The sequence below is a fragment of the Peromyscus eremicus genome, chromosome 11 (assembly GCF_949786415.1).
Source record: "Peromyscus eremicus chromosome 11, PerEre_H2_v1, whole genome shotgun sequence".
NCBI classification, from domain to species: Eukaryota; Metazoa; Chordata; class Mammalia; order Rodentia; family Cricetidae; genus Peromyscus; species Peromyscus eremicus.
Genome location: NC_081427.1, coordinates 9,782,516 through 9,803,871, shown reverse-complemented (window position 1 = coordinate 9,803,871; position 21,356 = coordinate 9,782,516).

Below are 21,356 nucleotides of genomic sequence, written 5' to 3'. Positions count from 1 at the left end.
ATAGGATTTTAATGCGAGTGTTCTGATTACAAATGCTTGCTTTCTTCTTTTTTAGGGGAGTCTTTGCCCTAGAGGAGATGGGAATGGGGGTGGGTTGGAAGGGGGGGGCGGCAGAAGGAGGAAAGACATTAGAATCTGTGGCTGATATGTAAAATTAAATTAAATTATAAAATTAAAAAAAGAAAATATTCTTATTCTTGAACTATTCTAGGGAAAGAATAAATTTAAAAAGAAAGGTTTAGGTCATTTGTTAATGATTTGAGTTAGTCAATATTCCTTTCTGTACTGATTTAAAAAGCAAAATTTTATGGCACAAATGAAACTTACTTTTGTTTTTCATTGCAGTTCATAATCACCAGAGGCAGCACAGACTGTAGATCAGAATCCACTCCTCGGGGCCCAAGGCATCTTGAAAGCATTTAGAATATTGCTTTCTCGTATTTGATATTTGATTAATAAGAGCTGAAATGCAAGATTGTGTTTGCTAAGAATCATGACACTAAAAATATGGTATGTCTGAGTACTTCATTTAGTTTAAAATAAAGCAATATTCAGCAAGCAACATTCGTTATTCAAGAACTGGTATATTTTTCTTAATAAACTATATAACAGAGGTAGTGGATCAACTAAATAACAATATCAGTCACAAAAATCTTGGAAGTCTCTAGAAAAATCGCAGCAATGGAAGCTGGGAAAACAGCTCTAACCAAAGTGAAGGTTTCAGATGGAATACCCAGCGGCCATTCAAGAATGCCTGGCCTGATGGCAGGAGGGCATACTTACAATCCCAGGCCTAAACAGGTAGAAACAGACAGGTCCCTGCATCCCTTGTCTGCCAGCCTGGGTGAATTGGTAAGCTTCTGGTTCAATACAAGACCATACCAAAAACAACAACAACAACAAAAAAAAAACTTTCACAAAATAAATCCAGTCAAAAACATTCCAGTATCCCATAGAAAAAGGCTCATGAGTGATCGCTACCTATAGCTAGTTAACTACTGAGGATTACTGGCTGCCAAGGAAAGGAGAGTCCATTTTCTTTAAGAGTGTGGTCCTTGGTAGGCCAACCATGCTCCAGTATATGACCTCATATCTATGCACATATGGATAGCACAAGTTGGACTCTGTGATTAAAAAAAAAAAAAAGGATATGATGCAAAATGGCAATTGAGTGAATCCAGAAAGAGTTTGGGAGTGGGGAGGAAATTCTAATGTAATCAAAAATGCTTTGTACATACATTTATGAAATTCTCAAAGACTTGCTAAAAATATTATAATTTTTTTAAAAAGGTGGAGAGTGACTGAGGAAGATACTTTAATTTGACCGGTGACTTCCATATGCACACACAAATGTGCATATACACCTTCATGCACTGTACATACAGAAATGAGTCTATACACAGATATACTGTACACATAAAATCACAATGATTGACTTTGATCACAGTCTGAAAGGATTAGTTTTCATGGTGAACTTGACCCAATCTAAAATCACCTGGAAGAGAGTTTCAATGAGGCACTGTCTAGATTAGATTAGTTTGGGCTGTGGGCAAGCCTTGGGGTGGAGATTGTCTGATTGTGTCAATCGACTATGGAAAACCCAATCTAAAGGTGAGTAGCGTCATTTCTTGGGCTTAAGTCCTGGAATGTACTAAAAGGAAAACAGTGAGTTGAATAAGGATGCATAATTCATTCTCTCTGCTATCAACTGTTGATATGACTATAAGATCCTGCTAACTTGGCTTGCCTTCTTTGATGATTGTAACCTGGAATGATAGGCTAAAATATGTACTTCCTACACTTAGGTGCTTTGTTTGGGACCCTTTATCACTAAAACCAATATAATATATATATATATATATATATATATATATATATATATATATATATATATATAAGCATTATGGCATTGTGACAGTGATTCTCAACATATGGGTCATGATCCCTTGGGGGTCCAATGACCCTTTCACAGGGTGACCTAAAACCATCAGAAAACAGATATTTACATTATGATTCATAACAGTAGCAAAATTACAGTTATGAAGTAGCAACAAAAACAATTTTATGGTTGGAGGTCATCACAACATGAGGAACTATATTAAAGGTTACAGAATTAGGAAGGCTGAAGACCACTCTGCTAAGCGATCAGACATTACAGGTGTCAGTACACAACGTCAATACACTTTCTACCACGGAAGTAAATTCAAAGCCCTGAACTCAGCAGGCAGGGCAACAGTACAGGGGAATTTTAACTAATGAGCAGGAAAATTAAGCATAATATCATCAAGTAAAATTTGGATGACACTTTATAATTCATAAATAGTCTTCTAGATCGATATTCAAAATTATGCAATGATGTGCTGATTTTGGCATGCCCCTATGGCTAACAAGGACTGTAAAATGTAGGCACTTCAGGATTTCTGGCTGGATCTTTCCCAGAAGTAAATACTACACTCCAGAGTTAGTACTGGCTAGTTTTATGTCAGCTTGACACAGGCTGTGGTCATCAGAGAGCAGGGCGCCTCAGTTAGGAAGATGCCTCCATAAGATCTGGCTATAGGCAAGTCTATAGAGCATTTTCTTAATTAGTGGTCCAAGGCAGAGGGCCCAGCCCATTTTGATTGGTGACATTCATGGAATGGGGGGTCCTGGGTTCTATAATAAAGCAGGCTGAGCAAGTCATTGAGAGCAAGCCAGTAAGCAAGATCCCTTCATGGCCTCTGCATCAACTCCTCCTTTCAGGTTCCTTCCCAATTTGAGTTCCTGTCTTGACTTCCTTCAGGTGAACTATTGACATGGATGAATAAGCCACATAAACCCTTTTCTCTGCAACTTGCTTTTAGCTATAGTGTTTCATCATAGCAATAAAACAGAGTTCATCTTCTGACTCACCAGTTGGATGACATTAACCTCTGCTGTTAAACCTGAAGTGAATGCATAAAATCATGTGTGTTGCTTTGGTGAGTCAAACATAAAGACATTCCTAACAAGCAACTCACCAGCTGAGTAAGAAGAACTGGGTGGAATTCCCATAAAGTTTGAGCCTTGACTGGCTCTATCAAGGCAGCAGAAAGTAGTCAGAGATTAGATTGCATCTCTCTTAAGTTATGCTATGCTGCCCTGAAAAATTCCTGAGCCTGGATAATTCAGGAGAAAAAAAATGCATTTCTGTACATCGCATTTTTGAGATCCAATAGTACCTGCTAGTGTCTGTTCAACTTATGATGAGGCCCCATTACAGATGGCATCAGATGGCAGAGCACATGGCAAAGTGGCAAGGACATTTGTGCAGTAAAGTGCAAACACCATGGTAACCTGGCTTTACCAGCGCCTGCTGTGCAGGCTAATCCAGTCCCAGGAGATCCAGATAACTCTCAGGGTACTTCATACAGTCTCTCCAGAAAGAGAATTGTTTATGAGAGCAACCTAAGTATTTTTAAAGATCCTATTGCATCGCAACACTGTTATATTTGGAGTAAAATATGAATATGAGTTTTATTGGATATTATCCACATCCAAAGCATAATGCCAAAATAGATAAAATATAATAACAATAGTGATTGCACAGATAATAATCACAATAATTTCTTGCATTGCATAATTAATGATCTTATAGTAATATATATATATTCCATATACATATGTAATATGAATAAGCACAAATATCTATGTATAAAAATACATCTGTGCCATTATATATTAGCACATTTTACATTGTAAAGATAATATACATTCTAATATGAATATGCAATTATATATTGCAATCACCATAATGTAATAACTATTACAAATAATTATCAGTGATACATATTTAAAGAAAGAATAATCATTGACAGCATGCAAATGTGTTTAATGACAGAGAAGAACATGTGTGGTCACTTCTGTATTTGTGGTGTGGCCTGCTTCCCATGTTGGTGTATACAGGCTCACAGTCATCCATCTCCATCTGTGACATTCTGTATCCATTCCTTGTGCTCAGTTGAGAAAACCATGGTTTATTTTCCCTAGGAAAGTTGCATGTTCCTCTTAGAGTCTCCATGATAATAGATCGATCTGTTATAATGGTAAACAAATGAAACCATAACTCAAGTAAAACTTCAGTATTCACTGATTATTGTAATTTCATCAAATAAAAATTTTCTTTGGGGCAGAAAATATTTGTGTAATATCTTTAAATAAAGAAGAAAATGTTGTACTTTTGCAATAATTTTTAATAGTAAAAAAGTAGGTAACAATTGTATTTTTTATTTTTTATTTTTATTAAAAGCCACAGTCAAAGAAGAAATAAAATTTAAGGCCTGAGAACCTAAAATAAATAAATAATTTCTTTGGTGAACTGACTCAATGATATTTGGAGTTAAGCTGTAAATTCAAAAGGTTTTCCAAAGGAAGTTGCTGTAATCCGTTGCATGATCAAATTCAACGTGTCAATACCTACCATGAACAGCAGCAGTGGACCAAGGGAGAGAAAGTTATATGGTAGAAAATGTAGGGCAGGTTCTTTCTGTCATAATAGAAGATTAGTCATATATATTTCTTATTCAACCATAAGTAATCATATATTTTCTTATTGTAAATTTTTCTATACAGAGAAAAAAATTCACACTGAATTTGCATGGTAAGCAATTGTTGAGACTTATGAGGAAAATCAATGAAAATGTCAGATTCTAAAAGAAATTCAGTGTAAAAGAATTTCATTTATTTCACCAAATGTGAACTGATCAACAAATTAAATTTTATTTTTTTAATCATGTACAATTTGGTACTAAAAGCTTAAGAATTTGGAATACCTAGGAAATAGATGCCTCAAAGCATTCAATGTACCAAGACTGAATCATAAAGCATTAGACAAGCTTAATACACAAATAATAACTAGAGAGATTGAACCAGTGCTGTGGCTGAACATGTTTCAGGAGTTTCCATTGGAAAGAGAGAGTAGGGACATACAAGAAGGTATTTGTATTAATGCTTACATCACCAAAGTCCTATGGAGAACCAATTAGTCCTAATACTACAGATTCCCAAGGTAAACTCTACCCACTCCAAATTAATTTGGAAAATGGTAGTGTAAGTTGTTTTGTTTTTCTGAATTTCCAGCAATAGGTAACAGCTGAGTTCTGAGGTGTTAATTAGCTGAAATTATAATTCCATAAGCCCAGCTGAGGTCCCTGGCAATTCTCCAGGGACTCCATGACACGAGTCACTTCAGCAGCACCAGTAATAAAAAATCCATACCCCATTGCACCCTCTTCATCTCCCTCAGTTTGTTTGCTGAGAGTTGTTTCAGTTTTAAAATGTTACTTACCTTCTCTTTATTGAGATGTCACGTCCTGTATTTCCTTCATGATCACTCTACCTAATTTCACATCCAAGTACCTTTAAATTTTATTTCACAATGGAAGCTGGAAAGATGGCCTAGGTTAAGTCTGGTTTCCAACACCCACACAGAGGCTCACAATCACCTGCGACCCCTAGTTCTAAAGGATCTAATGTCCTCTTCTGGCTCCTGCAGGCAGCTAGCATGCACATGGTGTACGTACATACATGCAGGCAAAATGTTCATACACATAAAATAATTAAAATTTTTCTTTAAGACATTTTATAATGAACTATAAGTTACCATTCATTTATCTTGATGTGTACAACTAATATTTATTCAATTAAACTCCCTTTCATTACAAATATTTTTTACTTCATACTTCTTTAGTTTGGAAACAATTATTTTTACGTATGAGAAAAGGATGACGATGAATACTATTTTGTTGTATAAAGGTTATCTCTATTTGTTCCTGAATGATAGTATGCAGGAAGTAGAGTACTATGAATAAAATTATATTTTAATAAACCAGTACAGATATCTTTCTTCACTGATGTTAGTGAGAATTCCTCTATCTAAAGATAGCCAAATCTCCAACATCATTCAGCTTTTATCTCTGTGGTAGTTTGAATAGGCATGGCCCCCATAGACTCCTGTGTTTGAATGCTTGGTCCATAAGGAGTGGCACTATTAGGAGGTGTGGCCTTGTTGGAGTAGTTGTGGCTTTGTTTGAGGAATTGTGTCACTAGTGTGTGGGCTTTGAAGTCTCAGAAGCTTGAGCCAGTTCTCTGCCTGTTGCCTGTAGATCCAGATGTAGAACTCTCAGCTCCTTTTTCAGCACTGTGTCTGCCTGCATGCCACCACACCATGATGATACTGGACTAAACCTCTGAACTGTAAGATATTCCCCAGTTAAATGCTTTCCTTTATAAGAGTTACCATGGCCATAGCAATAAAACCATAACTAAGACAATGTCCATGTAGACGAGCACATCACATTCTTTGAATGTAGAAAATAGAAAGGTCACTCTCAAATTGACCAGGAAATGTCTTCCTGTCTTGTTAGTTTTCATAACACCTGAAGGCACTATGCAGGCTGTTGGGAAAGAAAACACACCAATGGTCTTTATCCAGTCGTAAACCTTTTATGCTGCAGTACTAACTTGCCAAGTAAGATGTGCTCACTGGAGAAGTAGTGGCATTTTTATCGTGTAACTAACCACTTTCTGACTGGATTTGAGGCCTGCTCCACAGAAGGAATTTCACGTCTTCTGCTACAATCTGGGATCAAAGCCCACGACTATGGAGGCGATGGCCCCTAGGATATCATTTGCCGTTGCTATTTTGTTAAATGATCATGTTGTCAAATTGTCTTCTAAATGTTTATATTTATACCACAGACCTGGGCTGTTCTCAAGCTTGGTCAGGGATGCTTCTTTCTTCAGTGGACAGCAGTCAATGAAGAGATGTGTAACTACCTGGCCACAGTTCTGAGTGTAAGAGACTGGGTGTTCAGCTCTAAACCTGTAACGCTCCTCCCCACTACACACCCCAAAACTCATAGACATTGTGAAAGATTCGTTAAAAGATGTGAGAGCTGAGGGAGAAGGAAGTGCTGTGAACTACTGCCTTCCAGACAGTTTCATTAGTGTACCCACGAACTCACAAAAGCTATGGAAGTCTACATAAGATCAAAGCAGCCAAAATTCTGTAGGAAATACAAGAAATACATACAGTAGTTAGATGATCTTCACACTCCATCCCATGCTTTAAGAGATACTGGCTGTATATAACTTGTCAAGAGATCAAAAACTATTCTTTTTGGAGGATATATCTACTGCTAAGTTTTACATGATCCAATGGGTGGCTCCATACCCATTCATAAGTTTAGACAAGATCTTGTTAGAAAGAATATCAGAAAAGCAAGAGGGAGTAAACGGGTGGCCATTTAGGACCATATTTTATTGTGTACATATATGAAGTTCTCAACATTAAAGAGACATTTTTTAAAAAGTAATTCAAATAACAACAAAATTAGATGGAAGACCTTCATGTAAGGCAAAAATCTAAATGGTTGTATGGAAAACAGCTCAAGATGCAGGCCTTAGACTTTCCAAGAGTGACTCCAAATGCTTAGGAGACGGTCTCATTCTGCACATCTATTATGGAACTAGCATTGTATTTCATCAACTGACTGAAACTTAAACTATTACAGGATCCAGTTATGCTGTTCCTAGGATATAACAAAAGAGCTCTGAGGCAGGTTGTGATACATGCCTTTAGTTTCCGTATTCAGGAGGCAGAGGCAGGAGAATCTCTGAGTTTGAGGTCAGCCCAGTCTACAGAGCAAGTTTCAGAACACTCGAACCTACACAGAAAAACTCTGTCTTGTAAACAAAACAACAAAAACAACATTAACAAAACAAACAGCAACCAAAGGGGGCTCTGACTCCTACCACCAAGATAATTGTGTATCCATGTTTATTGCTGCAATAGTCACAGTAGTTAAGACATGGAAACACATGAGGTATTATGTATAGATGAACTGATAAATTAAGTGAAGCATCTGTAGGTTTCTTCTCATGGATTGGACCTTAAGTGAAATCAGACACTGATTGGCTACTCCCAAAACTTCTGTGCCACCATTGCCCTAGCATATTTGACTGGCAGGACATACTGTAGGTCAAACATTTTGTTGCTTTGATGGTGTCCACATTTCTCTTTCAGTAGACTGCAGAGTACCTTCCCACACCAAAGAGACTAAAACAGAGTGGTGAGGGCTCCATGTAGACACCAGATCTACTTCTCCGTGTTCAATGAGTTATATATGTGTTGTCCTCTGCAATGGGCCCCCGCTATCACTTTGTAGAGAGCAATCTTTTGTCTTAGTGACAGCCTGGGTTGTTTGGGAGATTTCTGTTGGAAACAACCTAGATGTCCCTCAACAAAAGAATGGATAAAGAAAGTGTGGTACATCTACACAATGGAGTGAAAATAATATTATCTGTTGTTAAAGTGACATCATGAAATTTGCAACAAAAAAGGGATAGAACTAGAAAAAATCATCCTGAGTGAGGTAAACAAGACCCAGAAAGATAAATATGATATGTATTAATTTATAAGTAGATATTAACCATTAAGTAAATGATAACCAAGCTACAATCCATAGACCCAGTAAGGTTAGGTAAAGAGGAGGAGGATTCTGGGGGAATGCAGAGATCTCCCTGGGAGGGGAAAAGAGAATAGATTTTAAGGATGGATTCGGGGTGGGTAGGGGTGTGAGCAGAGGTCGAGAGTGAAGGTGTGGGAAGAGACAGCTGAAATTAAAGGGGCATTTGAAGGGTGGTGTGGAAACCTAATGCAGTGGAAATGTTATGGAGTCTATGAAGATGATCCTAATGAGGACTCCTAGTAAAGAGGGATACAGTCTCAGCTAGCCATCACTTGAAACCAGACAAGCCTTCCGGTGTCAGGACAAGGTTATCTTTATTTGCTGGAATTTTTAAAGTTCTATCTGATTAAAAAAAAAACGGACTGTGTTTTTACAGTGATGCTAATATTAACATGGCAACTTGGGGACAACTAAGAAAGAAAAAATAGGATTTAATAATGATGTGTTTTCTATCAAATTGACAATGAGACCTTTTAGTTTTTTCTCACAAGGTCGTGTTATCTTGGGAAAGGGAACCACAACAGAGAAAGTGTTCCCATCAAGTTGGCCTTCAGGCAAGGCTGTGGGGTCTCTTATCGATTAATCACTGATGTTGGAGGGCCCAGCACCCTGCTATTGATGCTATACCTGGGTAGATGGTCCTGGGAGATATATGTTAGCTTAACGTGAGCCTGAAGAACAAACCAGCATGCAGTATTCCTCCATGGTCTTTCATTCATTTCTTGCCTCCATGTTCCTTGCTTGAGTTCCTTTGCTGATTTGCCTCAGTGATAGAGTATGATTTGATTGTGGTAAGATGAAATAAATCTTTTTGTACCGACATTGCTTTTGGTCATAGATTTATATTATAGCAATGCAAACCTAAAACAGTTTGTGATGAGTTTCTCAGGTAAAAATCATAAAGTATAGATATTTTTAATGAGTGAGAAGTACAAATATTGTGTTTTAGTTATGATTATATCTTTTTCTTCAAAGACATGCTATATGATCCTAATAAGACAAATGTTATGCTTATATTATAAACATGCAAACATTGTTATTCATACTCATATATTATAGATAGATGCATTTCTTGTAATAAATATCTAAGAGATGATTTTGACTAATGAAGTTAAGAAATTTTAGACTATTACAACCTCTTTATAAATGAATACATGTGTTGATTTATATTTGAATTGATTTTCTTAAATATACCTTATGAAACAGGTGTAATCTGTCATTCCAAGTCATGTATTAGCAAACAATAAAAATATAAATGAGAATCACACATCCCAGTCGTCTTATTTTAATTTTATTTTATTGTATGGAATAATTGAAAAGGCCTTTTCCAGTGCCAGCCAATATCAAAAGTTTTAACCGAATGCCAAACAAGTGGACGTAATATCTCAAGATGCAATGACTAAATTTCCTTTAAAGCCCTGGCTCTCCAGCTTTGGAATGAAAGTGATTCATAGCTGAGAAATCAGAATAACGCAATCAAAAGTCCCTGTGGTGCCATTCTTGACCTTTAAAGCCAAGGCACATTTGCAGAATGGGAACTTGAGCATGCAGTCTGTTTGCAAATACTGGCCTAGAAATGCTTGGTGTTTCATCAGGACAGTGCCCCTTATCAATATTTCAGAGTCTAATGGAACAGGTGCTCTTTGTGACCAAAGGTCAGGTGAAAGACCAGTAAAAAGAATACTTAGAAGAAAGTTACCTTCAGAGTACTAATCCTAACCACTAAAGATCACAAAAGATTTCCACAATATTTCAGAAAAGGATTTTCTAGTATTGGATGTAACTCAGAAGCTTGAGGAAGATAGAGTGTCTTTTTAATTGTAAGAGCAGTATGTCATCCACATGTACATGACTTTTACTATTGTGTGATTACATAGGTGATCTGATGAGTATTTGTAGAACTGGGCCTCTATGGTTCCAAACCATATGGGCATAAAACAGAAAAGTTAGAAACTTCAGCCACCTCTTCATTCCATTCTTGCCTCCTACTCCATCTGAATGCATTCTCTTCCTTTTCTCCAAACACATGTCTGTGGAAAATCATCTGTCTTCTACTGTGGCAATGTACATTGCAGCTTTGTATCCAAAACACCACTCCAGTTCTATACCTACCAGAATCTAACCTAGAGTCTATGGTTTATAGTTCAAATTCATCTATTATCAGAGAATGCATCACAGAATACAGATTAAACTCTTTGTATCAAAATCTCATTTTTCCTGTTTGGGTGTTCCAGGTGTGGATGTGGAAAACATAGGATTTGGATTTTGGTTAGATCTAGCTTATTTATAAAGATGGTATAGGTTGAAATCCATTATTAATTACTGTATCTGCTAAAATTAGTCAAGTAAGAATAGGATCAAAATAAATTACTAATCTAGCACTTGCAACTAACTGAATAAATTTATCACACTATTCAATAGAGGATTGAAGTTGATCAGCAATTTGAACAATTTAATTGTGAAAACTCATGAATAGCTATTCTGAATACCTTTGTTGTAAAAGAATTGCCTAAAGCTTTGGGGCAAAGTGATACACAAATGTCATAAATAAGTAGAATTAATACATCATCAAATTATTAATAATAGTCAATTAGAGAGGTTTAGCCTTACAAAGAAGTTGAGAAGAAAGTTCAGGAAAAGGTTATTTCAACCACAACACAATAAGTGACATTTAGTGGTAATGTTTTAATCTTGATATAGACAACATTTTCTTTTTTTTTTCATTTTTAAAGACATAAACTTGCTATATAATTCAGATTCGGCAGAAACTTGACTGTAGCCAAGTCCAATAGACATCTTTGCAATAGACATCCTTACAAGTGCTTGGACTGCAAGTATGTGACACCATGGTTTACTCTTCGTTTCTGATACAAAGATGGAAGTGCAGTCATGTAATAGCAAATTTTTTAGCACTACACTAAATATGAGATGGGTAATAGGTCTAGGATAGGAATAAGGTGATGATAATAATAACGATGGTGATGATGATGATGGCAGCAATAATAACAGTAAAATGTGAAATCACTATGGACAGTTTCATGATCTAGTGATAGAATATAGTCTCCGTTAACTTAGTCTAAGTCCTATCATGAGGGCAGTGATAAGATTGAAGGAGACATCACAATGTAAGGTTTCATAGCATGGTGCACTCAAATCTTCAGGCAGTCTTCCACTATATAAGTCTGAGCATTACTCATGAATAAATTTAATATTGGAACAATTTGTCACTTCCACACTTGTGATATCATGTCTCTTCTCAAAAGGATTTGGTTTTTAGAACACTGCAAGTTTCCAAGTCTTGGCATAGGGTATTCAACTCATGTTATTTAAAAAAAAGAAAGAAAGAAAAATAAAAGGAGATAGTTCATGTTCTAGTAGAGTTCAATGCCAAATTAAAAAAAAAAAAAAAAACTCATGACAGAGAATCCAAGCGGCGTTAGAAAATATTTTCTTGTTGATTCCTCTAAGAGTCTGTGACTCACAGAAATATTCTGACCTTGAACATGTGTTTTCACAGAATTTGTCAATCCTTATGAGTCCAAATTTTAGGCTAATAAGGATCTTTACAGCTTTTCCTTCTTCTCAGCCTGTTTCCTGACCCCGGCTTCTTGCTTGTCAATGTAAGTATAACATGCTCCTACCTTTCATGACCTACACTTCCCCTTCTACATGGATGGGAACTTATTCATATCTTCAAGATCAAATCTTTAATCTGTATGAGAGATCTTTAACCCACAGAAAGTGCTTGGTGTCGCCGCCTTATCCATGATTTCCATAGTGAATATTGAGACAAATCCTAATGTATCTCCCTGACGACTAAACTCATCCAGAAGCAGATGTTACTTCATCTTTATTTCTGTAAAGTTCACCATTTTATGGTTTTCCAAATTAAATATTATAGTAATATATGAAAGTAGTGTAAATACTTAATATATTTTATAATATTCAACTGCCAGTGAGAATCAATCATAAAACATGAAGCGGCAAATACAGGGCCTACATGGGTCTCCACCAGATCCTCTGAGAATATATTATAGCTATTAGCTTAGTATTTTTCTGGGACTCTTGAATGTGAGAACAAGTGGGTCTCTGACTCTTATGCCTGCCTTTGGGACTCTTCCTTCTGTTGGATTGCCATGTCCACTGTTGATGTGATCATTTTTGCCCCATTTTGTTGTATTTTATTTTGTCATATTTGGTTGTTTTCTCTTAGAAGACTATTATTTTCTAATGAGAAACAGAAAAAGAATGGATCTAGAGTGGCGGTGGGAGGAATTTGGAGGAGTAGAGAAAAGGGAAACTATAGCCATGATATACTGTATGAGAAAGAATCTATTTTCAATACAAGGAAAATCAAGAATATAAAAACAATACTGTTTTCTACAATAGCAATGGCTACTTTCTTTCAGATAATCCCTTTTCAATCTATGAAATATTTATAATTGATTTTTTAAAAATAACTAATATGAGTTTGATTGATGGAAAGTAGCATTGCTGTTCCCCAACTAGCCCCATGTCATCTTGGGTCTTTCTGTAGCCTTGCATGAGTTCCCTTTGATTCTTGGACTAACACTGTGATTGTTCATGGCCCTCAGCTTACTGGCTTCTCCTTCCTCCTGGACCCTTAGTGATAATGAGCAGTGAACCCACACCATCCGCTGGTGTAGGTGGGACCACACAAAGCTGAGCTAAATCAAATCACCTCAACCAGTCTTCTCATTTCAGCCCAATCAGTAAAAGCACCAAGTCAACATAGATATGAAAAAACAATAACATTTTACTGTCTGAAGTTAGTAAGTTATCATTATACAGAAGCTAATAGCCACAAACTTATACAGACATTCTAAAATGATAAAAAAGAATTCCCTTGCCTCAGGTACTAAAAAAAAAAAATCAGGTTAGCTTAAAAGTATACTTAAAAGTATAAAACTAGACATAGAAGATTAAGTCCAAAAATCAATAAAAATCAAGTTAAAATCAATAAAAAGACTAAGTTAAAGGCAAAGGTGAAATAAATAACTGTATACTTTTTAATGAGAGTATTTTTGTTAGATTGTTATATTAAAAAACTAATATTATTTAAGTCACATTTTTTCTATTGGTATCTTATATTTGTAAAAAATATTAAGTACATTAATAAAAAATTGAATAAGAGCATAAACCTTTGCTATGCATGTTCTACTTTTATAATGGCATCATCTAAATCAGTGGTTCTCAATCTTCCTAACGTGGCGACCCTTTAGTACAGTTGTTCATGTTGTTGTGACCCCCAACAGTAAAATTATTTTGTTGCTGTGTAGTTGAAATTTTCCTGTGTCCACCCAGCTCCTGTGTCCTTGAGTTTGCACAGCCGCTCAGACCCAAATAAACACACACGGGCTAATATTAATTAAAACTGCTCAGCCATTAGCTCAGGCCTACCACTAACTAGCTCTTACACTTAAACTCAGCCCATTTCTGTTCATCTAGATGTTGTCACGTATTCTGTGGCTTTACCTGTGTGCCTGTTACATGCTGCTCCCTGGATGGTGGGCTGGCGTCTCCTGACTCAGCCTTCCTCTTCCCACAATTCTCTTCTCTGTTTGTCCTGCCTATACTTCCTGCCTGGCTACTGGCCAATCAGCATTTTATTTATAAAGAGTGATATTGACAGCATTGCTACTTCATAACTGTAATTTTACCACTGTTATGAACCATGTGTGAACATCTGATATACAGGATATCTTATATGTGACCTGTGTGAAAAGGATCATTCAACCCTCCAAAGCATTTGTTACCCACAGGTTGAGAACCACTGATCTAAATATTCTTATAAAAGTCTATGTAGACCCACCAAAGTGACCAGAGGTGTTTCGCCACTGGATTTCCTGGTTTTTCCATAACTAATAAGAAATTTAAAATATTAATTTTTCTGTTACTGAAGTCCATGTTGTCTTTTCATTCTCCTCTATGAATGGCCTGTTCAGATCAATATCTTAGATCTACAATGCTATGCTATTATTTTAGTGTTAGGCTAATCAGAGATTACTAGTCCTTCATAAAGTACTTTCGATGAATAATGGTTCATATTTGTTTGCGTTATATATAAATGTTGCCATATATCCAGCATATCAGCATATTTCCAACCTGGCCAGGCTTCTCAGCCTGCAGAGTAAAAAATCTAACTTACCTTGTGCCATATGCTTAACTAATTAATCCAATATTAATCTCTTAAGTTCCCAGCATGAGATACTTAGTTTTTAAAATGAATCATGATGTATAATTAATCATTCTCCCTATAGGCTCAAGATAAAAATTCAGGAATTTTTACAAAGATTTTGCTCATTTCTCATGTATTTTGTTTCATATGAGGATGTTCTGTGATAATGTGAATACATCTGGCAAATGATGTTTTGAAACAAAAAGAAAGTCATTTTACACAACATACTCCTGTTTTTTTCTTGATTTTTGGTTAGATACCAAGAACTGAAGATAAAAGTAACACTAAAAAAAGATAACCAGTTACTAACTACACAGTAAATCTTTAAAATTTCTATGGCAAATATAATTATGTTTCAATTTGCCTACCTTGTTTGGTTTATAATGTATTTGTTCTCTTCAGTATAAGGAAGTTCTATATCTTATATTTGTATTGTCCTTGAAAGATAATAAAGAATTTTATTTTTCATTCATAGTCTATAAAACTTGGAAAGGGTGTTTATTTGAAGTACATTTAATGTGTCTTATACAAGACTAATAATGACTTGATGTCTTTAAAAAAGCAAACAATAGCAATCACAAATAATGCTGTTGTAGTTATTATGCTTAAGGGGGTAATTTTGTGAGCTCAGTGTGTCTAAAGCTCCCTTGGCAGAAAGGAGTAGGAGAGAGAATTAACGCGACCAGGAGAGGACAATAGCTCTCCCTTTATCGTCACTTCATCTCTCTTTGTCTTCAACTTGTCATTTTGTCACGCTGATTTTCTTTGTCTCCTGCTCCTCTCTTGAAATCCCCCAAGTAGGATGCCAAGACTGAGTCTGTAATTGATTCAGGCAGCAAATATGACGTAGTACTGACCATCATAGAGTGCACCTTTCAGGCAGGTATCTGAAGCCGTGGGTAAGTTTATATATATATATATTTATATATGTGTGTGTGTGTGTGTGTGTGTGTGTGTATGTATATATATATGTGTGTGTGTGTGTGTGTGTGTGTGTGTATGTATATATATATGTGTGTGTGTGTGTGTGTGTGTGTGTGTGTTATTATATATAATGTTCCCAGAGGGTAAGAGGTTTATGCCATCTCCTTAATTTGTAGGAAAAGTCACAGTGTGAAGAAGAGTCTTGGCCCCATGTAGATCCACAGAAGCTTTCTAAAATATACTTTATTTGCATTTTTAAATTATCTTACAAAATCACTGGTTTCCATAAGTTCTTTTTTTGTGTGTGAAAAATGCTCTCAAATACTCCACTCAGACCATTGTCACAGAAGATATTGGGTACAGGCCGTGAATACCATGCACTGGCAATAAGCACCATGGACCTTTCTATAGGCCAGCAAAGGAGAAGACACACAGGAGACTCCATAGGGAAGTAAAACAATCTTCTGTACATCAGGGGCAAAAGTCACTCGGTCATGGGCAATTGAAGGACTCAAAAGAAGGACATGGAGTAAGGTTAAGTTCAGTATTCCTTTGGGTTACAACTTGTGTAATCCAGCTCTTATCTTGAGGTGCTTGTTATTTCCCTGGCTTGGGACAGAATAGACCTCCAGTCTTCAGACCTTTTGAATCAAGACTTGAGGACACAAGTCCCAGCATTGAGAGATGCAAGCCTGACAGCTCTCCCTTCTTCATTTACCACTTTATGAAACTGTAAAGTTGCATAAGATCGTCTCTAAGGTGTCTTTCTGCTCTGGGAGTCTTGAGCTTTTTTCTGTTTCGATCTTTTTTTTTTATACTATGTTTTTAGAGGTCAGCACTTCTTAAGGTCATCCCAGCCATGTGGTTCTGAAAATACAGACTCATTGAAATAGCAGAATTAATCTAGCCATAAAAATAGACAGAGGTCAACATGGTATTGAGCCTAAAAGGAAAAAAGTGAGGGAGGCTGTGATGAGAAAATTATACCTGACCTCACCTCTCTATTTCCTTTGGCTTTGGTTTTTATAGGATGCTATATTTCTGGAGGAACCATTCATATTTGCTGCAGGTAAATGTCTGCATTCTGAATTTATTGAGACAGGCAGCAGAAGGTCAAGGTACAGGCCAAGGGTAACTAAAGCAGAGAAACACAGCATTTGAGAGTGATGGAGACAAATGCCAACTGTGGATTCAGCATGCACTGTGGGTACAGAGGGAAGAAACATCTGCAGGAAAATAACACGGCCCTTATCTCAAACTAGTGATGCAAAGAGGAGAGCTGCATTTTCTTTTCAATACCCTAGCTTTTAAAGTGGTCCCTGGTTGCTTGAAAAGGTTCTGAATAAAATGAGTCTTTGAAATGATAAGCCCTTAAAATTATATATTTCATCATACATGAAAACTTTCAATTATTTAATTAACTAATTTTTAAGAAGGAAAACATAGTTTTCTGCAATACATAAATATTATGTGGACAAGAAACAAGTAGCTAGCTGATCTCTCCAGTGATGTATTTTCTTTTCCCTAAGATAAATCATGACTTCTATTGGAATTCTTCGTAATATCCTTTTAAAAAGTAAGCAAAATGAACAACAGGCAAATCAAGTGTTCTTTTTTTAAGACTCTTTTGGAATATAAGTACACAACACAGATCAGGGAGTTCAGGGGTGTTTTCTTTCTGAGTAACCATTGGAAGCTGCAAATAAAATGTTCTTGTTATTTAATCCATAATAGAATATAAAATTATTATACTGATTTCTAAAGTTTTCAAAGCACACGGGAATAAAATACAGCTTTGATTTGAAAGCCAAATAGGCTTTTGTATATGAGTACATGAACCCAGTGTGGTGGTCTCACAGATAGAGATACTGACGTTTAACTTGACTGTTAACGTGCTCAAGGAATGTAGTTTGTAACACGTGCATGATTTGGAGCTGCTATCAAAGAAAATACAAGCATTTTCCTATGGGTATAAACATAGATATAGAATACAGTTTGGTGTATTCTATATCTATCAGTAATTATCCCCTTCACCCTGTCAACATCCCCTACTGCAGGCCCTATGGCCATCATCACCCCCAGCCATGAATTTTTGACAAGTTCATCTATTAAGCATGGATTATGTCCTATAGGGTGGCTCTTAAAACCAATGAGAGAACAGTTGATTGCCTACTTGCCAGTCATGAAATTATTGCATGGTGGACGTATCTTACCTCACAAGTTGGCACTGTAGGTTCACAACTTAGAAAGACTGTTCATGCCTTTTCTCCCAAAACAACCTGTAGAGAACCTTCTGGCACTATGAAATCCAGCCATGGGGAAGAAGCCTGCTGTTCAAGCCTTGCTTGATGTTTCAGCACCTTGCAACAAGGTGTGTGGGATACTCAGCACTGGACCTTAGGATCTAATTCCCATGAGCAATCAAGAAGAATGACTAGAATCTGTATTGTTTAGGGAGTTGCAGCCCCCCCCCCCCCGCCACCAACAACAACTCAAATGGCACAAGGATTTCTTTTCATTCAATAATGGTTTTTAAGGACAGCATGACAACTTTGAACTTTTGACTTAGAGAACAGTAAAATAAAACATTCGTGTTAAGTTGCCAAATTTTATGGATATTTGAGGATCAGGAAAACAGTAGCAAAATAATACCAGCCTCTACATGCTCCATTTTGGGCCAAAACTTAAAGCATCATGTAGCAAAATCAAATAGCCACAGTTTCCTACCTGCCTGTCGTTAAAGGCTAGAATAGCATACTTCACTCGCACCTAAGACCTTCTAATTTGCAGGTTATAAAGGTAGTCCATGTTTAACATACATCCTTCCATGAAAGGATTGATGTACAAACACTGTCCTCTTTATAGTGGTGTTTTAAATCCCTGCTTAAGCTTTCTTGTCTGAGAAGCTAAAAAAATGATACATTGGCCTATATCATGGTCTGCCAGGTTTGGGATGTTGGCAGATAACATACATGTATTGCCAGGCATTCTGTTTGTTTGTCGTTGTTGTGTTTTTCCACTCTGTGATATATTTATTGAGGAGAGGCCATTTCCTCAAGCATCAGGAATGCTGGTTTATGTTTATCATTGCATGCGCCCCCCAACTATAGCAGGAACTACCAAAATCCACAGATAAGATCAAAGCAACCAGAGCAAAGTCAAACACCAACCTGTCAATGAAACTTACAACATACATCCTATTTATAAATTACAACTCCCATGTGCCTGGCCTAGTACTGTTTCCAGTTTCCCTTGTCAGGCAGTGGGGAAACAGCCTTGGCAGGTAAAACATGTACTGCATAAGCATGAGTGTCTGCATATATTCCCAGCTTCCATGTAAAAAAATAACAAAACAAAACAAAAAATAACTGGAGTGGCTGCCTATATACCTGCAATCCTAGCACTGTAGTAGGTGAATACAGGAAGATTCCTAGGACTGCTGGTTCAAGGCTCAGTGAGAGATCCTGTCTCACAGGAATAAAGGTGTAGAGTAATAGAGCATAAAACTCCATGTACTCCATGTATTCCTCTGGTCTTCATTAATGAACAGGCACACATATATGTACACTCAGCACACTCATGTAAACCAACACACACACAAACACACATGAAAAAAACACTTTCCTCTAGCAAGTGCTGCCTTTAGCTTATGTGTGTTCCTTCTACCCATGGTAGAAAATAGTGTACCACATATGTTTATATCTGATCATTGACACACCTATGGACCATAAGAGTAGAATAAGTGGATTTATTAATTAACATAGCTATGATGCAGACTGGCTCCAGGACAAGAACTTATATGATGACTTCTGTGTTTTGCCTCAGTATACAGTATATAATTCAAATCTGAGTTGTTGATTTTTTTTTTAATTCAGGAGAGCAAGATGGGAATGTGATTAGTTTATTTTGAATGGACAGTCTCTAATCTTATTTCTTTGTTCTTTGAAAAAGATGATCCTTGCCACCTGAGAAATAAGAGTTAGAATGTTCACACAGTCCCTAACAGCTGCCTGAGAGTTAAAGTCTCCTATATTTGCCCTGCTCCCTGTTTAGCTTGTGTTCTTACCTCTGCAGAAATACCCACCATAGTCTTCTGTGAACTAAAGACCTTGCCTATTGTATAATTAATCAAATAAGGGAACTTACCTCAGTGTACCCTAAAGAGAACACTACAACCAATGCAGAAATTAATACAAGACTGTCAGGCTAACCCAGTTTCTGAGAAACGTCGAATATCATACGAATGGAGAAAGTGATGCAGACATGGAAATATAGAAGTCCTAAAAAGCAAACACCCATGACAAAGCAATATGTAAAATCCTGAAGCAAATCGATGAATTATTCGATGACTGGCAAGAGTTTGCAATGTGGAACTGAAGTTGAGTCATCATGGGGCTGTAACACAAGCCAAGGAGTAGACACCTGTGTAGGGGGTGTAGACTCCCTTGTGTTGCATGCCTCTGTGGCCATTAATGCCTGTGTCCTATAGGACTGATGGTTCCTATGGAGCCCTGTGGTGGTATTTTAGTTGTACTGAAATGTGATTTTAATTGTATGTTAATAAATAAAGTTGCCTGGGGGTCAGAGTTTTAGAGCCATAGCAAGTGCATGGCGGTGGTGGCGCACGCCTTTAAGGACCTGGAGGGCGGCACATACAGGCAGTGACAAGGCAGTCACGTGTTTAGGTTTACAACCAATGAGAAGGCAGAACAGCTAGACCATATAAAGACATACACACAGGAAGTAGGCCCCTTTTCGAAGAGCTCTCTTGGCTGAAGCAGGATCGCTGAAGCAGGAAGGGTAAGGCTCTTAGTTCTGACCTCTTGGCTTTCTTCTCTGAATCGGCTCTGTGTTTCTTATTTAATAAGACAGTTGGTTACATCTACAGAGCTGCTGACACAATCCCCGCCACCAATTATTTTCATTTTTACTAACAAATTCAAATTTTAGAGCATAAACTGAGCAGTATCTTTGTTATCTTTTATGATAGTTGAAACTTCTTTTTATCTCAGGTTCTTATTTTTCTTGATGGTAGAAATTCTCACTAGATGAATATCAACCCCACATTCTCCCATAATCCATATATGAGATAGTTTGGGGCTCCAGAAAACTGATGATAGTATACTGTGTGTAAGAAGGACAGTAGAATGAGTGGGAACACACCTTCACTGCTTTCCACTTAGATATATACATGTATAAATTCATTAACATACACATGTGTCTTATGAATTTGTTCACATCAGTCCAAGCAATGACATCCTCTTGAAACACAAGGCCTGTTTTATCTCTTGGCAGTTTCTAAGTTGCAGGCTTCTTGACACTCTGTTTGCTTAGGTGCTACATCATTTCATCATCGGTGTATTTCTGCATCACTGAGGCTGTGCCTCAGAGAGGGAAGGAACACATTGTACATTCATTCTTCCATTGGCTAAACACATCAACACATTTGGCTGCTACTCCCCTTTACCCTAAACTTGATGCCCTTGCTGGACTGAGGAGTCCTTGGGCAGAATCACCATCTGTTGATACTTTCACCTTGTCCATTTGAACTTTTACCCTACCCACTTAGGAAAATTTCTCCAATTTAGAAGCATGAAGATTCCACGAAATTACATTAATCCCAGAAAGCTGTCCCTAAATCTCTTCCTTTTCCTATCAGGATTTTCTTTAAAAAATGGCTACAGATAATAACAGTTTCCATATTCTCTTCTCTCGTGTCTTCTCTGCCACTGTGAAGGTACAAA